Genomic DNA, 17,267 nt, shown 5'->3' on the forward strand with positions numbered 1-17,267 from the left:
GTCTCACTTCCCTTTCAGGTTGAGGTGGATGCTTCGGAGATTGGGGCAGGGGCCGTTTTGTCGCAGAGAGGCCCTGGTTGCTCTGTTATGAAACCTTGTGCCTTTTTCTCTAGGAAGTTTTCGCCTGCCGAGCGAAATTATGATGTGGGCAATCGGGAGTTGTTGGCCATGAAATGGGCATTTGAGGAGTGGCGTCATTGGCTCGAGGGTGCTAAGCATCGTGTGGTGGTCTTGACTGATCACAAAAATCTGATGTATCTCGAGTCTGCTAAACGCCTTAATCCGAGACAGGCCCGCTGGTCATTGTTTTTCTCCCGCTTTGATTTTGTTGTCTCGTATTTACCAGGTTCAAAGAATGTGAAGGCCGATGCTCTTTCTAGGAGCTTTGTGCCTGATGCTCCTGGAGTCGCTGATCCTGTTGGTATTCTTAAAGAAGGAGTTATCTTGTCAGCTATTTCTCCGGATCTGCGACGTGTGTTGCAGAGATTTCAGGCTGATTGGCCTGAGTCTTGTCCACCTGACAGACTGTTTGTCCCGGATAAGTGGACCAGCAGAGTCATTTCCGAGGTTCATTCCTCGGTGTTGGCAGGTCACCCGGGAATTTTTGGCACCAGAGATCTGGTGGCCAGGTCCTTTTGGTGGCCTTCCTTGTCAAGGGATGTGCGGTCATTTGTGCAGTCCTGTGGGACTTGTGCTCGAGCTAAGCCTTGCTGTTCTCGTGCCAGCGGTTTGCTCTTGCCCTTGCCTGTCCCGAAGAGACCTTGGACACATATCTCCATGGATTTCATTTCTGATCTTCCGCTATCTCAGGGCATGTCCGTTATCTGGGTGATATGTGATCGCTTCTCCAAGATGGTCCATTTGGTTCCTTTGCCTAAGCTGCCTTCCTCTTCCGATCTGGTTCCTGTGTTTTTCCAGAACGTGGTTCGTTTGCACGGCATCCCTGAGAATATTGTGTCAGACAGAGGATCCCAGTTCGTTTCCAGGTTCTGGCGATCCTTTTGTAGTAGGATGGGCATTGATTTGTCGTTTTTGTCTGCTTTCCATCCTCAGACTAATGGACAGATGGAGCGAACCAATCAGACTTTGGAGGCTTATTTGAGGTGTTTTGTCTCTGCTGATCAGGACGATTGGGTGACATTCTTGCCGTTGGCTGAGTTTGCCCTTAATAATCGGGCTAGTTCCGCCACCTTGGTTTCGCCTTTTTTCTGCAACTCTGGTTTCCATCCTCGCTTTTCTTCGGGTCATGTGGAGTCTTCTGACTGTCCTGGGGTGGATTCTGTGGTGGATAGGTTGCAGCAGATCTGGAATCATGTGGTGGACAACTTGAAGTTGTCACAGGAGAAGGCTCAACGCTTTGCCAACCGCCGCCGCGGTATGGGTCCCCGACTACGCGTTGGGGATTTGGTGTGGCTTTCTTCCCGCTTTGTTCCTATGAAGGTCTCCTCTCCCAAATTTAAACCTCGTTTTATTGGGCCTTACAAGATATTGGAAATCCTTAATCCTGTATCTTTTCGTCTGGATCTTCCTGTGTCGTTTGCTATTCACAATGTATTTCATAGGTCCTTGTTGCGACGGTACATTGTGCCTGTAGTTCCTTCTGCTGAGCCTCCTGCTCCGGTGTTGGTTGAGGGCGAGTTGGAGTACGTGGTGGAGAAGATCTTGGATTCTCGCCTCTCCAGGCGGAGGCTTCAGTACCTGGTCAAGTGGAAGGGCTATGGTCAGGAGGATAATTCCTGGGTGGTCGCCTCTGATGTTCATGCGGCCGATTTAGTTCGTGCCTTTCATGCCGCTCATCCTGATCGCCCTGGTGGTCGTGGTGAGGGTTCGGTGACCCCTCACTAAGGGGGGGGTACTGTTGTGAATTTGCTTTTTGCTCCCTCTAGTGGTTACTAGTTTTTTGACTTTGGTTTTTCTGTCATTCCTTTTATCCGCACCTGGGTCGTTAGTTAGGGGTGTTGCTATATAAGCTCCCTGGACCTTCAGTTCAATGCCTGGCAACGTAGTTATCAGAGCTAGTCTGCTGTGCTCTTGTCTACTGATCCTGGTTCCAGTTATATCAGCTAAGTCTGCCTTTTGCTTTTTGCTATTTGTTTTGGTTTTGTATTTTTGTCCAGCTTGTTCCAAATCTATATCCTGACCTTTGCTGGAAGCTCTAGGGGGCTGGTGTTCTCCCCCCGGACCGTTAGACGGTTCGGGGGTTCTTGAATTTCCAGTGTGGATTTTGATAGGGTTTTTGTTGACCATATAAGTTACCTTTCTTTATTCTGCTATCAGTAAGCGGGCCTCTCTGTGCTAAACCTGGTTCATTTCTGTGTTTGTCATTTCCTCTTACCTCACCGTCATTATTTGTGGGGGGCTTCTATCCAGCTTTGAGGTCCCCTTCTCTGGAGGCAAGAAAGGTCTTTGTTTTCCTCTACTAGGGGTAGCTAGATTCTCCGGCTGGCGCGTGTCATCTAGAATCAACGTAGGAATGATCCCCGGCTACTTCTAGTGTTGGCGTTAGGAGTAGATATATGGTCAACCCAGTTACCACTGCCCTATGAGCTGGATTTTTGTATTCTGCAGACTTCCACGTTCCTCTGAGACCCTCGCCATTGGGGTCATAACAGGGGTCGCGTGAGATGGGGAAAGACGATGAATTCTGTTTTGTTCATGTTAAGTTTTAGAAATCTAGAGGAGAAGAAGGATGAAATAGCGGATAGACATTGAGGGATTCTGGTTAGTAGGGTGGTGATATCAGGTCCAGAGATGTAGATCTGTGTGTCATCAGCATAGAGATGATACTGAAAACCGTGAGATTCTATGAGCTGTCCCAGGCCAAAAGTGTAAATGGAGAAGAGCAGGGGCCCTAGAACTGAACCTTGCGGGACTCTGACAGATAGGGGGCGAGGTGAGGAGGTGGTGTGTGAGTGGCAGACACTGAATGTCCGGTCAGTTAGATATGACGAGATCCAGGATAGGGCCAAGTCTGTGATGCCAAGGGATGAGAGGGTCCGCAGCAACAGGGAATGGTCTGCTGTGTCAAAGGCAGAGGACAGGTCCAAGACGAGGAGAATAGAGTAGTGTCGCTTGCTCTTGGCGGTTAATAGGTCATTGGTGACCTTAGTTAGGGCAGTTTCAGTGGAGTGGAATGACCGGAAGCCTGATTGTAAGCGGTCGAAGAGGGAGCAGGAACATAGATGGGAGGACAGTTCAAGATGGACGTGTTGTTCCAGTAGTTTTGAGGCATAGGAGAGAAGTGATATAGGGCTATCGCTAGATACAGAGGATGGGTCAAGAGAGGGCTTTTTGAGGATAGGTGTGATTGAGTTGTTGCTGCTAAGGTTGTCCCAACCAGCTATTAGGTTTAGGGGACAATCACTTTTTCACAGAGGTCCCTGTAGGTTTGGATTTCTTTTTCCCTTAATAATAAAGACCTTCATTTAAAAACTGCATTTAGTGTTTACATGTGTTTTCTTTGTCCAATATTTAAATTTGTTTTGTGATCTGAAACCTTCAAGTGTGAAAAATATGCAAAGAATAGGAAATCAGGAAGGGGGCAAACACTTTTGCACACAACTGTAGATGCACCGATACAATGCGACAATCGAAGGAAACACCTCCAATCAGTCTAACATTATTCACAAATTTGATGTCCTAAGACAAGCATCAGATGGCCACAAACTTCCTTATACAACTGGACTCTAAATGTTAGTCATGCTCAATTTGTATACCCACACCAAATGAGATTATATTATTCCACCATATATAATGATTTTTAAAGTGCCTGTTCTTGTGTTCTTTTTTCATGTTTTCAAATTTAAGTATTAGTATTGGCATTTGATATACCTTCTCATATACAGCACATAAATGTAGTTTGATACATGCAACTCAGTTGCACGTGTTTGATATGATGCACGGACTATAGGGCTATAAACACCATGAATCTCTGAACAGGTTGATTTGGATAAGTCACAGTATGTACAGTATGTCTGTTCTGTCTCCGCCATCTAATTTGTTCATACCTTTATTTGTCTGTAGTGTTTTGGCTCCCTCTAGCGGTCAGAGTCATAATCACACTTCTATTTCTGTTTTTTCTATTTTTTCCATGTCTGATTCTCCTCCCACTTTGCAAAGTATTATGGTAGCTCAGCCTACACCTCCCTCCATTTTCTCTTCACTTCCTTCAGTCTGCTTTCAAGGAAAGACACTTGCACTTCATCCCCCTTGCAATTGCATTGCCGGTATGTCTTTATGCTTTCAGTAGATAATTTCTGCTCTATATTAGCCTAGCTTAGTCAGTTGTACTCCTAGTTCAGTTACTAACTATCTAAATGTTTATGCATAATGTACATCATGTGTAGTATGTATTTCTTCTATACCATGCACTGATTGTATGTATATCATTGTTTACAGTTTCACCGCATCAATATATCACTACGTTAAATAAAGCACAGACTCAACCACAGTCTCCTTATTGGACTCCTGTATAGCGGTTTGGCTGCCTGTATAGCTACTTGAGCCTGCCTCATTTAGTGAGGACAGAACAATGTCATTAAGAAATCTATTTACCAGATAGGAATGGAGGGTGAAGAAAAAAAGGAGATCAAAAGGGGACAAGTTAAAACATGGATAAATCAAATACATAAAATAGCTCATATTAGTAGTATAACAATTAGGTCACATTAAGGATATGTTCACACGTTGCAGATTCTATTGAGGATTTTTCCATGCAGATTCTGCAGAATCCGCAGGCAAAATGACCTGCGTTTTACCTTCGGATTCCCTGTGGGTTTTCTGCCGATTTTGTGCCGATTTTGTGCAGATTACGCCTGTGTTTTTACACCTGCGGATTCCTACAATGGAATAGGTGTAAAACACTGCGGATTCCGCTCAAAGAATTGACATGCTGTACCACATGGAAAACTGCTGTGGATCCGCAGGGCCAAATCTGCTGCGGATCCACAGCCAAATACGCAATGTGTTCTCATACCCTTAATAGAGATACGTAAGATCTGCTTTAAAGATGAGTCCTTTTGGTGCAAGAAAATCTATATAAAGATCATATGAGCTTCTCACATATGAAGATTCCCTCAAAAGAAATAGTCTAGACAGTGTTAGGGAAACATGAATCATAAATGTGTTCGGAGTCTTTGGGTTTTTTCACTCTTTTTTTCTTTTAGTTAGGCTATGTCTGCCTCCATTCATTAGGAGAAACGCTCTAAAATTTGGCAAGGTGCTACTCTTTCCTTTTGCTTCTCATTGCTATTCGATAATAATGTATTATTAATTAATTACTGCTTCCCCTATTTGTAAAATGATTACAAAATATTACTGCTAAATAAATGCTTAAACCAAGAATCTTCAAAAACCCTAGTCCATGCCCTCATCATCTCCCGCCTTGACTACTGTAACCTCCTGCTCTGTGGTCTCCCCTCTAACACTCTTGCACCCCTCCAATCTATTCTAAACTCTGCTGTCTGACTAATCCACCTGTGCCCCCGCTATTCCCGGCCTCTCCCATATGTCAATCCCTTCACTGGCTCCCCATTACCCAGAGACTCCAGTACAAAAGCCTAACCATGAGATACAAAGCCCTCCACCACCTGTCTCCTCCATACATCTTTGACCTCGTCTCCCGGGACTTTCCTGCACGCAACCTCCGATCCTCACAAGATCTCCTTCTCTACTCCCCTCTTATCTCCTCTTCCCACAATCGCATACAAGATTTCTGTCGCACATCACCCCTACTCTGGAACTCTCTACCACAACATATCAGACTCTCACCTACCATCGAAACCTTCAAAAATAACCTGAAGACCTACCTCTTCCAGCAAGCCTACAACCTGCAGTAACCACCGATCGACCAAACCACTGCACGACCAGCTCTATCCTCACCTACTGTATCCTCACCCATCCCTTGTAGATTGCGAGCCCTCGCGGGCAGGGTCCTCTCTCCTCCTATACCAGTTGTGACTTATATTGCTCAAGATTATTGTACCTGTTTTTATTATGTATACCTCTCCTCACATGTAAAGCGCCATGGAATAAATGGCACTATAATAATAATAATAATAAATAATAATAATAATACTAATAAATAAAAAATGTGCAAAATAGCCAAAAAAACAAACAAACATAAAAAACTTGCAATATGAATGTTGATTAAGCAACTGAAATATTATTCAATTATCATTTTGAAATGCAATTTTGATCCTGACTACTTTGTGTCTCTTATTATTGGCATATCTTAAGGCAAGAAATTATACAGTATAATAACCACCACCCTGGATATAATTGTTAATCCCAGGTTAAGAAGAGCTTTAATTTCTCCATCTCCTCCGTGGCCTGTCTCGGTGTATATCGCACTGCACTCTGAGATGACATCCGAGTGCAGTCCGATGTTCCACATGTTTACATAGACTTGTAGTATGGGCGCAAATGAGTGGAGTCTGGCTGCCAGTCTCTGCATGCTGCTATTCTTCTCTCATGTCGAATCGGCATGAGAAAATATTCTCAGATCTGAGGTGCGCCAAAGAAAATCGCTGGGCAGAGTGCTATGCGATCACATAGCACTTAGCCGTGTTATATGCTAGTGTGACCCCAGCCTTAAGAACACATAATGAGCCCACCTTATGTATTACTTCATAGGTTTCTACAAGCTAATTATGTGTCTCTAACATAAGATGTTCTCTGTTATTTCACAATCTTTTATGTATCATTTTTTTAAAAAAATTCTATTTTTAATATTAAAAAATTTGGCATAAATCTCTTCTTAAACTGGAATTAACAATTATATCCTGGGTGGTTATTACATGTTTGGTGAAGTGTTACTAAGGATTTGGGGACTATGATTATTAGAAAAAATAAAGGCAGGAATCATTTTATTGGCAGCTATATGTTGCATGATTCATCTGTTCCATGACCAGTGTCTGGGGGAAGCACTAAATGTACTTTACAAAAAGTAGTTTGATTTTTATGTGGGCAGTGAAAAACACATGGCTTTTTAAGAAGATAGCATTTATTGCAAAACAAATTCTTCTTTACAAGCAATAAAAGCAAAGGCTTATATCATGTACAAACTATGACAATTACATATAGAACAAGTATAATTGCTGTTGGATTTCCTCTTATATATTAATTATACTTTACATAAATTGCCATGAATAGTAATATTCTAGAAAATTCATAATAGACAAAACATGAAGCAGTTTGCAGAATACTACTACAACTAACAAATGTGTAAATTAAGTGAAAACTACAGTGCAATGTACAGAGAGAGCCATTTATATGGATACAACTAAATAAAATAGGAATGGTTGGTGATATCAACTTCCTGTTTGTGGCACATTAGTATATGGGAGGACGAAAACTTTTCAAGATGGGTGGTGACCACGGCGGCCATTTTAAAGTTAGTCATTTTGGATCCAACTTTATTTTTTCCAATGGGAAGAAGGTCATGTGACACATCAAACTTATTGAGAATTTTCACAATAAAAACAATAATGTGCTTGCTTTTAACGTAACTTTATTCTGTCATGAGTTATTTACAAGTTTATGACCACTTATAAAATGTTTTCAAAGTGCTGTCCATTGTTTTGGATTGTCAATGCAACCCCCTTCTCCCACTCTTGACACACTGATAGCAACACCGCAGAAGAAATGCTAGCACAGGCTTCCAGTATCCGTTGTTTCAGATGCTGCACATTTCGTATCTTCACAGCATAGACAATTGCCTTCAGATGACCCCAAAGATAAAAGTCTAATGGGGGTCAGATCGGGAGACCTTGGTGGCCATTCAACTGGCCCACAATGACCAATTCACTTTCTAGGAAACTGTTCATGTAGGAATGTTTGGACCTGACACCCATAATGTGGTGGTGCACCATCTTGCCAGAAAAACTCAGGGAACGTGCCAACTTCAGTGCATAAATAGGGCAATACATCATCATGTAGAAATTTCACATATCCAGTGGCATTGAGGTTTCCATTGATGAAGAATGGCCCCACTATCTTTGTACCCCATATAACACACCATACCATCAATTTTTTGTGTTCCAATAGTCTTGGACGGATCTATCCACTGTGGGTTAGTGTCAGACCAATAGCGGTGGTTGATTTTGTTAACTTCACCATTCACAAGAAAGTTTGCCTCATCACTGAACATAATGTTCTGTGTAAACTGAGAGTCCTGTTCCAATTTTTGTTTTGCTCATTCTGTAATTTCAGTGTGCCGATCTGGGTCATCCTCAAGGATGCCATTTGTGAGTAGCTAATATCCGCCGAAAGGATGTTCGACTGATGCCACTCTCCAGTGACATGCGGTGAGTGCCACGCTGTGGGCTCTTGCTGAATGAAGCCAGGACATACACTGGTGTTTCTTCATTAGTGACAGTTTTCTTGCGTCCACACTTTGACAAATCCAACACTGAACCTGTTTCATAAAATCTGGCAAGCAGTTTGCTAGCTGTAGCGTGAGAGATGGGTGGTCTCGTAGGGTGTCTTACATTGAAATCTGCTGCAATGACCCGGGTATTGTGTTCACCAGACATCAACACTATTTCTATCCACTCCTCACTTGTTAACCTCTGCGACATGTCAATGGCTGTAAACAAAGAGAAACTTGTAAATAACTCATGAAAGAATAAAGTTACATTAAAACCAAGCACACCATTGTTTTTCTTGTGAAATTCTCAATACGTTTGATGTGTCACATGACCCACTTCCCATTGAAAAAAATAAAGTTGGATCCAAAATGACGCACTTCAAAATGGCCACCATGGTCACCACCTATCTTGAAAAGTTTTCCCCCTCCCATATACTAATGTGCCACAAACAGGAAGTTGATATCACCAACCATTCCCATTTTATTTAGGTGTATCCATATAAGTGGCCCACCCTGTACATAAAATAACATTGAGAATAAACTGAATTGAAATTTTAATTGCATTTTCTTTTCTATAATTGAACGTTGTAAATACTTTCTTAACTATACACATAATATACACAGTAATTTTAATGCATAAATACACTGCTCAAAAACTTAAGTGACCACTTGCCCATCAGAGTATAACCTTAGCGTAATTAAACCAGAAATGTTAATGTTTCTAAAAGCAAAGCAAAAGATATTGTGAACCAATTTGAAAATCTTTGATGAAAATGAAATTGACACTGATGAGGTGCCAGCAAGCCAACCCCTTAAAAGCAAAGTTTTTGCAAGTGGTAGTCACAAACATTCATTCCATAGAAGGTCAACAAATTAGCAGCTAGACTAGTATTAGCTCCTTCTTGCGATTATGTACAGGACAAGAACTGCCATAACCCTGCCAAATGATTTCCAGAAAACTACTGGTGTGTTTGTGACTGATCAGCCAGAATCATGAGGGACCTACATCCTTTAGTGAGATCTGTGCTCACAGTCCAGTATTGTGCAGCTTAACTGTAATTCATCAGATAACACCACTATTAGCACAGATTAAATTTGTTGCACAGATTAAATTTGGTTCACACTAAGCACAAATAACAGATCTGAAATTGTCTTAGGGTAAGTTCAATCTGGGCATTTTTTACTGCTTTTTTGATAATTTTCAGCTGCTTTTTACAGTACCAACAAAGCCTATGAGATTTCAGGCATCTCATGCGCACATATTGTTTTTTCTGTCATCATGATTTTATGGTTCGCAGCGTTTTTTTAAAAACAAATAGAGAATGTCACTTCTTTCAGCGTTTTTGCAGCATTTTTCACCCATTGACTTGAATGGATCGTGAAAAAAACGCTGCAAATACGCAGGCTGACTTTTTTTGCAGCGTATTTGCTGCAGAAAAGTCAAGGACAGCAGAATGTGACCTCACAGTCATCCCTGCTGCATCTAGATGGCAGGCTGCATGATGCGTCCATACAGCCTGTCATCCAGCATAGTGGGCCCGAACCCCATTCTCTTGAATGGGGGGTCCGACAGCATAGTGTTTGACATGCTGTCATGTGTATGACAGCGTGGCATGTCAAACCAGAAAAGATAGACTCATGTAGTATGCACAACCACAGAAAAATGAGAAACAAATGTATATATAAATATATAAAAAAACACCTTTATTACACCTCAAAGAATACATATAAAAACATTTAAAACATGAAAACCAAACCATCCATGTACCATACCCCAAAAGGCAGATAGAGATCCCATCAATATGCCAACAGTATAATGTGAATGCCTACAAATAAACCTATATATTCCAGTTAAATCCTCCAGTATGGAGTACTCCTAGGGACTAACCGCCCTAACCTGTGTATATTAGCACATTATATGTCAAAATGTTCCGCCATCCGGGACCGGTGTGCACACTGCTCATACATAGACGCACACACCGTGTTCCGGTTTGAGTGATAGTATCCAGAAGAGTCCAAGATAATACTACCTGTTGGTGGTCAGATGGCAACGAACAACAGAGCTGTTAGAATACAGCAGGCATTAGTGGCACAGGGTTTCTTAACAAAGGTTAGGTTCCCATGAGGCAAATTTGAGGGATCGACACAATAGCCCAAAGCAAATAAGGGGGGGTGTGGTGCAGGCAGGCCCCACGCGTATCGCTGCCGCAGCAGCTTCGTCAGGGGAAGTCTGACGAAGCTGCTGCGGCAGCGATACGCGTGGGGCCTGCCTGCACCCCCCCCCCCCCTTATTTGCTTTGGGCTATTGTGTCGATCCCTCAAATTTGCCTCATGGGAACCTAACCTTTGTTAAGAAACCCTGTGCCACTAATGCCTGCTGTATTCTAACAGCTCTGTTGTTCGTTGCTATCTGACCACCAACAGGTAGTATTATCTTGGACTCTTCCGGATACTATCACTCAAACCGGAACACGGTGTGTGCGTCTATGTATGAGCAGTGTGCACACCGGTCCCGGATGGCGGAACATTTTGACATATAATGTGCTAATATACACAGGTTAGGGCGGTTAGTCCCTAGGAGTACTCCATACTGGAGGATTTAACTGGAATATATAGGTTTATTTGTAGGCATTCACATTATACTGTTGGCATATTGATGGGATCTCTATCTGCCTTTTGGGGTATGGTGCATGGATGGTTTGGTTTTCATGTTTTAAATGTTTTTATATGTATTCTTTGAGGTGTAATAAAGGTGTTTTTTTATATATTTATATATACATTTGTTTCTCATTTTTCTGTGGTTGTGCATACCACATGAGTCTATCTTTTCTGATTTGACATGTTTTGATGTATAGACTAGCTATTGCACCCCGTCATGATGACTTACATATGATATTGGTGCACCCCCATTTCTCTTTCTTTCCCTATGACAGCGTGGCAAACACTGCTTCTGATCGGTGGGGAAATCATCCCCACTGGTCAGAGATTCGCGGTTCCCACGCTGTACAGAACATTGTGAGCTCTCAGCTGTGATCGGAGATGTAAAGTTTACCTCCAGTCACTGATGGTTTGCTGAAAAAACATAGTTACCTACAGGCCAGCTTCTTTAAACAGGGGTTTGGCCGTCACACGGATCACGTCTCAGTGCATTGAAAATTCTGCAATTTGTGGCCTACTGTTAAATTTTGTTGTAGTGTCTTAGATATGACACCAGTTTGCTGAAAAAAAATAGTTACCTACAGGCCAGCTATTTTAAACTGGAGTTTGTCTGTCACACGAATCACATTTCAGTGCACTCCAAATTCAGCCATTTGTAGTTAATGTGTAAAATATTGTCCTCACAAAACTGGGCAAGGCGCGTGGCAAGTGACGGGGAACTGGATGTGATGGGGATGGTGATGGTGCATGCAGAGGCCAAGGCCGCGGCCGTGGGCAAGCTGAAATTTTGCCACAAAAAACACCCACATCTTCTCGCCTGACCTTCCTGTCCAAATTACTAGGGGACCGCAGCACACCACTATTAAACCCAGAGCAGTGTCAAAAGGTTGTTGGTTGGATAGCAGATAATGCTTCCAGTCACTTTGCAATCACCACAGTCCTGTCCTCCACATGGTCAAGTCTCAGTAGCCATTAGCCTGGACCGCATATTCCTCACCCTGATGCTCCTTCCTCCCACCATGCTGAGTGCCCGGAGACAACTGATCCCACACTTGGACACCGAAGAGATGTTGACTTTTCCATTTATAGATTCATGCCTCTCACCCAGTCCACTTGAAGCAGGCAAGAGGAGATGGCATGTAGTGATGCCGAAATATTTGAGCAGCCACGGTCACACAAAGGTGACGGTGGGAAAGTGTCCCAAGAGGTGGACAATGATGAGATACAATTACCAGAAAGTCAGGAGGAGGCCCAAGGTATGGAAGTGGAGGACGAGGTGGTGGATGATACAGTAACTGACCCAAGCAGGCAGGAGTACATGCAGAGTGAGGACAACAGCACACAGGGGGAGGGAAGTGTAGGACCCCAACAGGCAGGATGAAGCAGTGTGTTGGCCGCATACAGAAGACGGGTAACTGTTTCCTGTAACACTAACTTTACGGAAGTAACCAGTACAACTGTTAGGTCTTCTCGAGTCTGGTTGCTTTTTAAAGACTCTGCCGATAACCCCAAAAAGGCCACTTGCATCACCTGCAAAGCCAGTATCAGCAGGGGTAGCAAAACTACCAGCCTGACCACCACCAGCATGATCAGGCACATGGCAGCAAGGCACCCAACTTTGTGGGCCGAACCCCAGGGTCCAGGAACAGTGTCTGCGGGTGACACCACTGCTTCTTCCGCTGTTGTGCTTGCAAGCCAATCCCCTTTCTATGGTGCATGTGAAGATGCCTCCTGCCCTGCACCTGTTATTACACCCACTCAACTAGCACCATCAGTAAGCACGTCCACGTCCTTGTCCCAGCGCAGTGTTCAGCTGTCCATACCCCTGTCCTTAGAAAGCAAGCGCAAATACGCAGCCAATGCCCAACAAGCAGCACTACTAAATTCATACATTTCTCGACTGCTTGTTCTCTAAATGTTGCCTTTCAGGCTCATGGAGATGGAAGCTTTCTGCAACCTGATAGCGGCGACTGTCCCTCAGTACTCAGTCCCCAGCCACCACTATTTCTCCAGGTGTGCCATTCTCACACTAAACAAACACGTGTCCCACAACTTTAGCCGTGCCCTCAACAATGAAGTTACTGGGAATGTCCACCGAACCAAGAGCATGTGGACAATTGATTGTGGACAGGGATGATACATCTCGCTGATGGCACACTGGGTTAACATAGTGGAAGTCGGGACCAAGTCAGACCTTGGGATGGAAGACGTCCTCCCAGTGCCGAGGATTGTGGGCCCCACGTCAATCAGGGTTTTCCCCACAGTCTACAGCTTCTGCACGACCTTCTCCTCTTCACCCTCCATCTCCAAAATCAGCACATCAGTCACAAGCTGGAAGAACTGCAGCAGTGCCTTAGCCAAGCGGCAATAAGCTTTGTTGAAGCTAATATGCTTAGGTGACAACCCGCAAAATGCTAAAGAGTTGTGGAAAGCTCTGAAAGAACAGGCAGATCTGTGGCTGACACCGCTGAACCTACAGCCAGGCATGGTCGTGTGTGACAATGGCTGGAACCTGGTGGCGGCTCTGAGGTGAGGCAAGCTCACACACGTGCTATGCCTGGCCCATGTGCTTAACCTTGTGTTTCAGCGATTTCTCAAAACCTACCCAGAACTACCAGATCTGCTTGTCAAAGTATGCCCCATGTATGCCATTTTAGAAAATCAGCTACAGCTTCTGCCGCCCTTGCCGTGCTTCAGCAGCATTTGCAGCATCTGGCTCACCGACTGGTGTGTGATGTCACCACGCGTTGGAACTCTACACTACAGATGTTGGAAAGGATTTGTGAGCAGAAGAGGGCAGTTGTTTACTACCAGCATCAACAAGGCCATTGGTATTCAGTTAAAACTACACAAATAAGACCTCAGGAGTGGACATGGATGTCAGACATATGTACCATCCTCCAAAACTTTGAGGATTCCACCAAGATGGTGAGCGGCGATGACACCATAATTAGCATCACCATCCTCCTTCTGTGTGTTCTGAAATGCTCTCTGCTCACAATCGAAGAGGATGCATTGCAGGCGGAGCACCATGAGATGGAGCAAGGAGCCATACAGAGTGACTACACACAGCCCAGCCTCATCTCATCCCAATGTGGATTGCGTGATAATGAGGAAGAGGAGGAGGAAAAACAGGAGCTACTTTCATGCCCTGTAGAAGGTACTACAAGCACAACTGTCATTCTGTCTATATAGCGTGGGTGGCCTGAGGACAGGGAGGAGGAGGAGAAGGAGAGCAAGGTCAGTCACCCTCTTGCTGAGAAATTTAAAAAAAACTGACCTTCACATCCAAGCATAGAATGAGTGTGAACAGGTACTGAACCTAGAGTTACCAACTCATATACACTCAAACAAAAAAGGCAGCACATTGTAGCGCCAAAACTTGCAAACATGAAAAATTAAAATTGAATTGCATTACTGCAGAAGACATATGAAAAATTGAGAAAGTTTAGCTCATAAATTGGCCAATTCATGTGTAACTGGTAGCCACGATAAGGCATTTCCCTTATACCAGGACCTAGCATTGCCTTTCCTCACTTAGAATAAAGTCTTCATCTGTATGGGCACATGTATCCTCTGTTAGACTGAAATCTATATCTCTGTGGAGGGGTGGTGGTCCTGCTGTGATTAAAAACACCTGTGGCTAAAAGGCGGAGTGCTCAGTCAGAAGGCTAATAAATACAAATTTAAAAAAACTGACCATCACATCCAAACACAGACTAAGTATGAACAAGTGCTGAACCTAGAGTTACCAACTCATCTACACTCAAACAAAAAAAGCAGCACACTATAGCGCCAAAACTTGCAAACATGAAAAATTAAAATTGAATTGCATTACTGCAGAAGACATATGAAAAATTGAGAAAGTTTAGCTCATAAATTGGCCAATTCATGTGTAACTGGTAGCCACGATAAGGCATTTCTCATATACCAGGACCTAGCAATGCCTTTCCTCACTTAGAATAAAGTCTTCTTCATCTGTATGAGAACATGAATCCTCTGGTAGACTAAAATCTATATCTCTGTTGAGGGGTAGTGGTCGTGCTATGATTAAAATCACCACTTCAATAGAGATATATATTTTAGTGTAACAGAGGATTCATGTTCCCATACAGATGAAAACTTTATTCTAAGTGAGGAAAGGCATTGCTAGGTCCTGGTATACAAGAAATGCCTTATCGTGGCTACCAGGTACACATGAATTGGCCAATTTATGAGCTAAAGTTTCTCAATTTTTCCTATTTCTAGTGCAGTAATGCAATTCAATTTTAATTTTTCATGTTTACAAGTTTTGGAGCTGCAGTGTGCTGTCTTTTTTGTTTGATCCTATTTGTGAGGACACAGAAATCTTGCCTGTTAGCAGTCTGGCACACATGGCTGAGTTTATGTAACACTGCCTTTCCCGTGACCCTCGCGTTCTCAAAATTTTGTGTGACAGTCATTACTGGTTGGTGACACTTCTAGACCCACACTACAAGGAGACCTGTCTATCTCTTATTTCAGAGGCAGACAGGTCTACTAAAATGGGGCAGTACAAGATGGCCCTTGTTGCAGAATTATTAAAAAAATTCCCATCTGAAAACGCTGGCAGCAGAGGACACAGTTCATTGGACAACCAAGGAGTACAGACAAGAGAGACACAAATCCAATCCAGCAGAGTCAGGGGTACATTGGAAAAGTTCTGAGAGAGTTTTCTCAGACCCTACTATTGCACTGGCCCTGAGGCACGGGGTACTCTTACAAGGGGTGCAAGGTTTTGGAAGATGCTGAGGGAGTACCTTGCTGATTGTACCAACGTCCTGATTCCTTTGTGCCTTATAATTATTGGGTATCCAAACTGGACATGTGGCATGAACTGGCTCTCTATGCCTTGGAGGTCCTGGCCTGCCTGCCGCTAGCATTTTGATTGGATTTTAGTGCCACTGATGGAATTATAAGTGATAAGCGTACCTGCCTGACAACTGAAAATGCTGACAGGCTGACTCTTATAAAAATGAACAAGGGCTGGATTGGGCCAGACTTCTCTACACCACCGAATAATAACAGTGTAACATAATATTTCCAAGCACCTCTTCACACCCACCCTTGGGTAAACGCTTCCTTATTTTATCTATTTGCTGTTGTCCTCCTCCTTCCCATCCTACACCACCAGATCGCCAGGGTGACTATGGTCCGTGATGCAACACCCACATAATTTTTTAAAGAGTTTTTATGATGCCCATACAAAAAAAAATGGTTATACAGTATGTTCATGTATACCCCCCAGGGGTAAATGTTTGTCAATCCATACACTTGGTGCATGAGCATTACAAGTATAAGAGACGCTCTCCTTTCTAATGGGAACATTTTTTATGAGGCACTCCTCCACGTCTCGTCAAAAGGGTATTGCGGTGCGTCCAAATTATTGGCAGCCCTTGGATTCACTGCATAGGCAAACACTATGGGAGACTGACTTCCTAATAATGGTAACATTGTTTTCATTAGGCACTCCTGTCAAAGGGGTCTCATCAAAGGGGTATTGTGCTGCGTCCAAATTTTTGGTAACCATTGCATTCACTGCATAGGCAAACAGTATGGAAGACCCACTTCCTAATAATGGGAAAATTGCTTTATGAGGCCCTCCTCAACGTCTCTTCCAAGGGGCATTGTGATGCATCCAAATTTGGGTCAGCTCAAGCATTCACTACATAGGCAAATAGTATGGGAGACCCACCCCCTTTTGGGCTTCTGCCCCCTGTTGGGACCCCCACTATGGAGTGGGCTGCTTTACCACGGAACCTTCCATCCCCTGGCATCTCTCAACCAGTCCGTCCAGTTCATCGACATTCCAGGGATCACCCTGGGCAACCCAAGCGTGTACGGGCCTCGGCAGAGAGCGCACAAACCGGTCCATCACCACCTGTTCTACCATATGAGCAGGCATAGAGGAGTCTGGCTGCAGCCACTTCTGGACCAGGTGCAACAGGTCAAACATTTGGGAGCGAGGTGGTTTGTCCCAGTGATACGGCCAATGGTGAACCCGCTAGGCACTGAGAGTCATTGTTACTACCAAGCATGCAAAAATCTCCGTTTATAGCTTGCCATACTCTTTATCATCCTGCAAAACTAAATCTCAGTATGCTTTCTGGGCTTACCCTGTCAAGAATGATGCCAATACCTGTGCCCATTGCACTGGCAGGAGTTTCTCCTTCTCGGTGACCCTTTCAAACACTGTCAGGAAGCATCAACATTGCAATTTTCA

Source organism: Ranitomeya variabilis, chromosome 3 (assembly GCF_051348905.1).
Source record: "Ranitomeya variabilis isolate aRanVar5 chromosome 3, aRanVar5.hap1, whole genome shotgun sequence".
Lineage (NCBI taxonomy): Eukaryota > Metazoa > Chordata > Amphibia > Anura > Dendrobatidae > Ranitomeya > Ranitomeya variabilis.